Source organism: Hyalella azteca, unplaced genomic scaffold (assembly GCF_000764305.2).
Source record: "Hyalella azteca isolate HAZT.00-mixed unplaced genomic scaffold, Hazt_2.0.2 contig16636, whole genome shotgun sequence".
In the NCBI taxonomy this organism is placed as follows: domain Eukaryota; kingdom Metazoa; phylum Arthropoda; class Malacostraca; order Amphipoda; family Hyalellidae; genus Hyalella; species Hyalella azteca.
Window position 1 is genome coordinate 42765 of NW_025946451.1, and position 9602 is coordinate 52366.

The window sequence follows — 9602 nt, forward strand, 5'->3', positions numbered from 1 at the left end:
GTATATCATACTGTACACTTGGAAGATAATAACCGGACTGGCTCCCAACTTCGAGAGTGAGACTTCCAGAATAGTGACACGTTACAATGAAAAGAGAGGGACACTGTGCGAGGTTCCCACATTTTAATAACTGAGCCGCGGCCAGAGTTCAGACTCTTCGTGAGGGATCACTGTCCGTGGTAGGACCGAGGCTCTTTAATGCCGTGCCAAAAGCGCTGAGGGGAGGGGAGCTTACCCTCGCAACATTCAAGACTGGACAATTGGCTGAGAAAGATCCCGGATTGTCCAGTAAAGGGAAACTACCCTCAGCAAGTGACAAGCAACAGCATCTTGCATCAGCTGGCCCAAAGGAGGGCAAATAGACGGAACACGTCCAACGTTACATCCGGGACCCGAGGGAGGGGTGACCTGCCTAGCGACGACTCGGAGACGGAGGACGACGAAGGCTGAGCATCAGCTTGACCGTGGACTACTAAGTCCTAAACTCATCACAAGGTCAGTATTGCTCCGCTGTTCATCTTTAACTTATCATGGACGAAAGCAATGGCGAGCTACAGAGCTGTGAATTATTATATGCTATTGTTACGCATCAAAGTCATGTTTGATATCTTTGGTTTCTCATTTAACTCTATAACGAATTTGTTTTATACGGTATATTGATTGTCACTGAGAGGGAACACCCGGCATTCCACGTTCTTATTGTCTGTCACTGAAAGTGAACAACCATCAGGAGATTGTATGGCATTACATTTATGAGAAACAAAATAAAAGATGCCAGCATTTTCGGATGAATTTATCATTTTTTAATGACATTTTAAATGATAACATAACAAAAGCATTTAAAATGATAACATAATGAAAATTTAATTATTATTTCATTAATTACTACATGGGTAGTATAGAGTCAATATATAACTCGTATACAAACTTAAAAATTCCGTATTTCTCTAATTCCAGATATATACAACAATATTCAATGTAATGACGGAGAATGAACGGAAGCTTTCAAACTGATCTTACTAATAACATAAATAAAAAGGACAGTATATTTTTCAAGTCATTGAATCTTGGTAGAGCACATTTTTTCGTTATCTGCTTGTTTATTCGTCCTCATTTTATGACGATCATGTTCATAATAGAATTTACTATCCAATATTTCAGCTGTTTGCCTGACGCTCTTGTGAGTGACATGTATGTGACTTTGATTGTGATCATATATCGAGTAGGATTCAATTAAATCAATTATTAAAACAGTAACTCACCAGACTGGCAACCTCCTCCTGCAGCCCAGGGTTCTTGCATGTTTCGTAGATGCGCTGGAAGAGCGTGTCTACCTTGACAGCTTCGATTCTGACCAGCAGACCAACCGTCCCATGGCGAGCCACGCGATCACGTGGACTCGTAGCAACATTTTTAGGTATTAGTGGCAAGTATATTAAAATATTTGAGATAGGAATATTTTGCATATTTTAAAACGTATAAAAATTATTTGTATTTTTATTTTTTAAAGTACATATGCAACATAGCATAAATATTTTTAAATGTGTTTATAATAGTAAATACGTTACATAGTGATTAGAATATAAAAAAATGTGAATTTCAGCATTTGGCGGAAATTTATTGCTTTTTACAAATTGGTAGAATATATGAATAACTTTGTAATTGGGAAAGTGGGATTAGAACCTATAATTAGCGCAACTTTGATCGCTACTTTATAGAATAGAATAGAAGTGTCGGCACTGAAGAAGTAGGCCCATGGATCCGATTCGATGAATATCCACAATTAATAAATAAATAGGAGATTTTCTGAAAACATTAATTGAGTAAATTTCCTTATTTTAGAAATAGCGATTTGCCCGCGGTTAAAATATAACCATGTTATTCCAATATTTTAAGTACATGCCTATGTTTTTAACAATCTATTTCCAGTTGTGTAGTGTTTAGTGTGACTATAGTATCAAAAGCTATGAAAACTTAGCCCGTCAGTGAACAGAACAGTCCTTGCCTGAAAGCACTGAAACTGAGAAGCATTTTGCATTTCCCTATTTATAAGCGTTGCCTAGCTGGTCAGCTCATTGATCAGCTCATTGATTTAGCAACTAGTGTCAAACTTATCTAATTGATGTGCTGAACATGAAAGCGTCAGCCCTATTCAATCATCTTAAAGATCGGATGATCATAGAGAATATTATTAAGACAGCGATAAATCTGTGTAATTCAATAGAGATTAGGTCCAGAATACTATGTTAGAGTGTTTAGTTGCATTAGTCTGATCAGTGCGATTTAGTAGCCTTCACTGTGATTAGTAGCTTATGATCCGTTGAAACAATATTACCGGGAACTACAGTCGGAATTTAGATTAACTATGAATCGAAAATGATGGAGCTAAGATTTTCGCCAACTCACGTGTGTAAAATAAATTCGGAATTCCGGGAAATTTATAGACTGTATGATACGTTATATAAAGAATGAATGAATGGAATTGAAATACAAAATTATGAATTTTACTGAAAACTCGTGTTGATGCTTCCATTATATCATTTTTTAGGTATTTATAGCAAAAGTCCAAATATTGGATAATAAAACGAATGACTTTATATTGCTGCATATAATATTAGTTCTCAATTCTGAGAATTTGGTGCACAGACAAAGAAACATACACTCAAATAAATGAGAGGGATTTTGAATAAATAGCGATGAATTTTTCGCCTTTGCATGTGTCCGCTTGACCCAGACTGGGCCGGCAAACAAGCTTATCAGTGCAACGTCCACTCATCTGTTCGTGTCGTGGTTGAGGAATTGTGTTATTACTTGAACAATACACGGCTACACGGTTACACGGCTACACGGTTACACGGCTACACGGCTACACGGCTAACAGCTACACGGCTACACGGCTGCACGGCTACACGGCTGCACGGCCACATGGCTGCACGGCTACACGGCTGCACGGCTACACGGCTGCACGGCTACACGGCTGCACGGCTAGACGGCCATACGGCAACACGGCTACACGGCCACACGGCTACACGGCTACACGGCTGCACGGCTACACGGCTACACGGCTACACGGCTGCACGGCTACACGGCTACACAGCTGCACGGCTACACGGCTAAACAGCTACACGGCTTCACGGCTGCACGGCTACACGGCTACACGGCAACACGGCTACACGGCTGCACGGCTACACGGCTACACGGCCGTTAAACAACAACAATTCATTCCTAAAAACATTAAAATGAAATAAGATGCTAGTAGCTACTCCCTCATCTGAAATGTCAATTCAGGGATGGCCGAATTCTTATTGATCCGAATTCCATTAAGATAGCTGGGGAATATTGGTCACTTTAATTTTTCTGAAGATCGGAAAATTATTAATCAACAGATTAATTAATTATTGATTATTCAGACGATTTTTAATCGCTTTTTAACATAATAAACACAATAAAAATTCTCAGTGATCTATCAATAGAGTATTTGTAGAAGTTATTTGTAACGTATGCTTGTTATATCAATTAATAAGATTAATTAATTAATTAAGGGTTTTTCTGGGTTTTTTATTCTGGGGAATAAGGGTTTTTCGGGGTTCTAAAGCCAAACCCATGGTTTGAAAACCATAGAATTAGTGTTCCATGGTTAGTGTTCCATAAGATTAATTAATTAATTAAGGGTTTTTCTGGGTTTTTTATTCTGGGGAATAAGGGTTTTTCGGGGTTCTAAAGCCAAACCCATGGTTTGAAAACCATAGAATTAGTGTTCCATGGTTAGTGTTCCATAAGATTAATTAATTAATTAATATGTCTCTGGTATTTTCGTTGTAGAGTATCAAATATGTTATAGGAAAACAATTGATGTAATTTCTGAAAGTTATTTATTTCGTGCATACATTTCTTTTATTCTCCCTTCAGTTGGATCCTGTACTCTTCAATCTCTTACGCTGGTACCTCGTACCATTATCACAGTGTCAACAACTGCTTCAACTTGTCTACCTCTGCATCTGTAAGCCTAGGATGGCAACGGGAATAATACTTTATCTCTTCAATACTTAATATTGTCATAACATTGACACTTATATCAGCTGCTATTCAACTTGTCCACCTTAGCATCTGTAAGCCATAAGATAGCGACAGGATAACACAATATTTCCTCATTACTTATTTTTCTGAAAATAACTTTTATATTAGCTACATATACAACATATCAACCTCAGCATCTGTTGAGCCTAGACAGCAATGATGATAACACTATCTTTTCAATATTTATTATTGTTATAAATAGTTTTTAAAAAACTTTTGTAGCATTATACATCACTTCTACTAAACAATTGTATCGCAGGTATCTTCTCTGTGGTACGCGGGCAGCCCATAGGGCATGGACGACGTCTATTTCAACCTCTAAAAGTTTACGAAATTTGGAGGGAACGAATTCACGGGAAACGCAAAAACTGAGACCGTCGTAGAGTTGGACATGGATGCTTCCTCCTCGATTATCAGTGGACAATCGCCGTGGACTTTCTTCACGTAAATACATCTTTAAAGAGGGAGTACATCTACCTCAGTAACGTGAAATATTTTTTACTCAACGTTGCTCGTTCTGCAGTTTACGGCAAAACCAACTGATTGATGATCAAACGTTAGTGCTTCTAAATATTCTGTTCAATTTGAAGCAAAAAATATCAAGCAGATAAGATATATCAAGAGGTTCGAACCTCATTTAGTGAACCAATATGTGTTTCAGCTGTTTTAACTGTTTCAGCACTAGAAACCTAGGACGTCGCGGCGTAGCCGGACTCGTGGCCGGTCTCACGACCAATCTCCTAATTCGATTATCAAGTAATATCTCCCAAACTAATGAACGCAGCTCTATGAAACTTGGAACACGTATTCATCTGAACATAACGGTGATGTTTAGCTCGTAATTTTTTTTTAAATGTCACCTTCATTCGTGAGTTACGCGTCTATTGCGAAACAGGCCGGAGTTCGCTGTGATCGCAAAGAATTTCTTCCAAACTATTGAACAGATTTTAAAGAAATTTTGAATATACATTCCCAACTACCAAACGGTGATTTTTTAGCTAGTACATTTTTTCGATTTTACCTTCGTTTGTGAGTTTTTTTTTTATTTCACCGTCATTCTTGATGTCACACTTCCTTATATTCGGCCCGTCTCGCCGGGTAATTTGTCACTTAAATTCGCGGCGATCAAGAAATTTATTCTAAACTACAGAACAGATTTCAACGAAACTCTGTATATAAATACCTAACCTCTCAACGGTGATGTTTAACTCGTGACAATTTTTTCTATTTTGCTTTCGTTCGCGAGTTATACAGATATAGGAGGAACGACCAGCTTTTCTACTGGCCGGTTTAACCAAGAGCGCGTATGTATATAACCGTATAACTCGCAAACGAAGACAAAACGAAAAATTTGTAAACATCACCGTTGCTGAGGTTAGGAATTTAATTACTAAGTTTCGTTCAACTATGTTTAGTAATTTGGAAAAAATTTCTTGATTACTGCGAATTTCTGTTCAAATCACGAATGAAGGATAAATGGAAAAAATCGCGAACGAAGGCACAATCGAAAAAATTTTCACGAGCTAAACATTACCGTTCGGTAGTTAGGATTTTAAATTCAAAATTTCTTTCGAATCTGTTCAGTAGTTTGGAAGAAATTACTTGATCACTTAATTTCGTCTCCTATTGCCATATAACTATGGCAAAAACAAACTATGGCAAAATTCTAACAAGTTTCACGAGCAAAACATTATTGTTAGGTCCTAATGAATACGTGTACCAAGTTTCATCGAGTTAAGTTCACTAGTTTGAGAGATATTCCTTGATCATTGAATTTGGAAATTGGCCGTGAGACCAGCCGCAAGTCCGGCCGATAATTTGTCCGAAACGTAAACCCAGGAGAGGTTAAAAAACAGATCTGGGTGCAAAAACCATCCCTGGGAGTCACGTGCTGCCCGTGTATTGTACAAATCGTCAAACAAACGTTCGAACTTCTGACATTGACTTCGGACTACCGCCCCCCTACCGCCCTCTTCTTCCTTACCGCCCCCCAAAATCTTTCCACCGCCCAGGGGGGCGATATCGCCCACTTTGGGAACCACTGGTCTAAACTAATAATGCTCGTACGTACCTCATAAATTTAGGATACGTTCCTCAAGAGGAGGATTCGTGTCTTTGGAAGCGAGGATATGGGCTTCATTCAAGTCGTGGGTACGAGCATCGCAGGAAGAAGCACGTTTTTCATGAAAATAATTTAACCGGAGGTTACCATGACCCTTTCGCCACAAAGCAAATCTGTAGCATGTAATTTCATATTAAGATGTTCCGGGGTTTAGGACCCGAGTTCCGCGGTGTCCGTCACCGACCGGTCTACTTTAAACTGGTGGCTTGTGCTGTGAAGACCTAATGCTTGGGTGAGTGTTTAGGTAGGAGCTTTATTGAAAATTATTCATATTGTAGATAGTTTAAACTCTAACGGCAAATGTGTTCATTTTTATCTAAGAGTGCTAAGTGTTAAATCCATTCTATTCACCAATCAAACTTGGCTACTGCCGTCAGGTGGAAGTTTTACTGTTTCACCTAAACACTTTTTGGTAACCAAACTACTTTATTAATTATTTTACTTTCACTTGCTCTCATTAGTTGTTTTTCCAACCCGGTGATCCTAAGCGAGTGTTACTTATCATTATTGAGCTCAATTCCCTTTTTATTATGAATATTCGTTAAGAGGGGGCACAGCGAAAATAGGATTTTGTTACCTAACTTTTCTCACTACTTTAACTTTATCACTGCTAAACTGAACTTCAATGCTGCGTGTATATATTAATGATACTATTTTATACTTATAGTGTGTCATAGCGTGTGTATTGATTAGGTATTTCTTCTGTGTGCAGTTACTGCTTGCCCCTCTCGTGCTCCTTACATACACTTTAGTTCACTCTAGTTTACAACCAACTTCAAATCATTCAAGTTTCTTGTTTAACTCATTTTTCCATGACGGCTGTGAAATTATTCACCTGTAAATTCAACCCATAGTCTAGTATACTTAAAATATACACTTGTTTTACTATTCTCCCAGAAGAATTATTAAGGTTGCCAGAGACATAAAGCGGGTCCTTCTGACCCCACCCGTATTCCACGCGCCGGCAACAATAATATAATAATCTCATGACGAAGACATTTTCGCATTTCAAAATTTAGACACCAGACTCGTATTGAGGGAGTTACTGCCAAAAAAAAACAATAAATACGAGCCTCATTTAGCTAGGTTTCATGCCTTGCAGGAGAAAATAGCCCTCACAAAGAGGAGGTTTATGGCTTCTAAAAAAAGTGGGTACATGTCTCTTTGAACGAGGATAAGGAAGTCATGAATGTTAAGATTTTATATTGCTCTCAGGGGTCTCAAGTTCATCGGCCAGTCTGCGTGCGTTTATCCCAAATACCAATATACCGTCAACGGCATTTCTATTCATTATGGCTACGCAACATCGGTAAGAAAAACCTTCAAGTGTCCTATAGTAAGCTTGTGCTGTTTCCTTAAAAACTTTTGTTGCTGTTTAGAAAATCGCTCGAATATATATTTCGCAATAAAACAGATCAACTGGAAATCTTCAAGAATCTATAATAGGAGGGATAAGTGAGTGAGTCTGGAGAATTAATTTGAATAAATCATCGGCTTGTTGAATAATTGAGGGAATTTGTTGACACTCCAGTTTTTAATGGCCCTCCAAAGACAGTTAAACTTTAGAAGCCGTTGACTTACCTTACCTAAATGGGTGATCTTCACATGCATATTTGTGAGAGTCGTTCATGCTGCGCGTAAAAAAAATCGTTACTGTCATAGGACCATTCAACAGGTATACAATGTCGAAATTTATGCATAATTTACTTGCATCCAATTTCAAAAACTAGGATTATTCTTACGTGTAATTGGGCGCTAATTACTGCCACACGTCGACATTGTTTACTGCCGTTCAAACTATTTTTATTGAGCGCTATTAATCGTTCTTCGTATAATTAACCCTGATTCCTGTCCTGCTCTCAAGATGTCATCTCTGGGCTTGCCTGACAACTCGATCAGGTCGGTGGCGAGAGGCTGCCTCAGCAACACCGTCTACAGGGACCAACTCTAGCAATTCCAGCAACGGCCGGAAGAAGATATCAAAAAGATCATACGTCAAGAGAACTGATATATTACACACGCAAAACATCAGTAATGTATCACATGCAATGACTTTGAATTGAATTAAAACAAAAATTTTGTTGCTTTATCACCCTTAAGGAACAGACCCCGAAGATATTTGAAGAACTTTTGAGAAACAATATTATTTTTGCTCTGATCAAGCTCCGCTACGACTGACCATTGAAGTGCGAGTTTGATAAGAAAATATTCGTTCCAATCATTGAACAAATATTAATCTAGATTAATATCCTACTATGCAGTTATATTTCATTTGGATTCATAGTCATCCATTTCAAACTGTTAGAATCACTGATGTGATAAGGAGTTTTTAGCAATTCAGTATGCATTATTAGAAATTGTGAATAAAAGTTTCAAAATATAATCCGTAGACTACATTTAGACGTGTTTTTTTTTGGAAATAAGTTGCAGATAACGATATAAGGCGTGTTATTTTTGGTTCCCACCTCTTAATGTGAGAGGGTTTTTTTGGTTCCCAACCTCTTGGTGTGGAGATTATGCAAGTATTTTGTCTTCTATTGGATTTGAAAGTTAAAAGTTTGTATTTTGAATCGTATTCTTTTATTGTTTAGAAACACCTATAAAGTCGTATTCGCAGAGTTACTCGTACCGCACGGAAAGAAAACATATAGATGGATTTGCAATTGCGCTTGTCCGGCGATCGTCACGGAACCGAAGTGAGTCAATTTAAGAATTTTTCTTTCCTACGCTTCAGCTGATGGACATTTTGGTATCTTCAAACGCTCAATAGTTTGTATCGGGGCTCGCTCGTATTCACTCAATGAATACCTTCGTCTGTAATTAGGTATGAATGACAGTTTCCTGAGTTTTTTAAGAATGTTCCTTCCACCTCAAATCGCAATATTTCTGATAAAATTACTGAGGGCTCCCAATAAATACTAACCGTACCCAAACAAGGTTTTCATCGTGATATGTATATTGATCGTTCTTACAACCGAATTCACCCTCGATCCTGCCTCTGGTGATAGAAGTGGTCAACTGAAGCTAAAATTTACTGCTGAGATTTTTAGGTTCTAGGACTTCAAGTTTCTAGGTGACTAGTTTAAGTCTGAGAGTTTTCCAGTTTCAAGGTTCTAGATTTTGAGGTTTCAATATTCTTGACCTTTCTGTTTCAAGATTCTAGGCTCTGTTTATTCACGGTTCCGTACAGGATAATGACTACAGCAAGGCAGGAATTCGTTCATATCCGACGGGACTTCACTTATATTGATAGTGACCATACCTGCGTTTAGGGCAGAGAAAGGTCCTGCTACGGGACCCCGGCAGAATTTTCTTAACATGGGAGTTGAGTGACAAAATGTATTATTGCTGTATAATATATTTTTTATTATGCCAAAGGAAGTGAATTGTGAGATTTTAGATA

At 38.1% G+C, this 9602-nt stretch overlaps 1 long non-coding RNA gene across 1 annotated transcript; it reads left to right on the forward strand.

The window, feature by feature from the left end:
• The first annotated feature begins 6385 nt into the window (after positions 1–6385).
• LOC108672156 lies at positions 6386–8769 on the forward strand. Its single transcript, XR_001930876.2, has 3 exons — positions 6386–6431; positions 7415–7508; positions 8064–8769. It is a non-coding gene; the product is annotated as an uncharacterized LOC108672156 (long non-coding RNA).
• Positions 8770–9602: the final 833 nt, after the last annotated feature.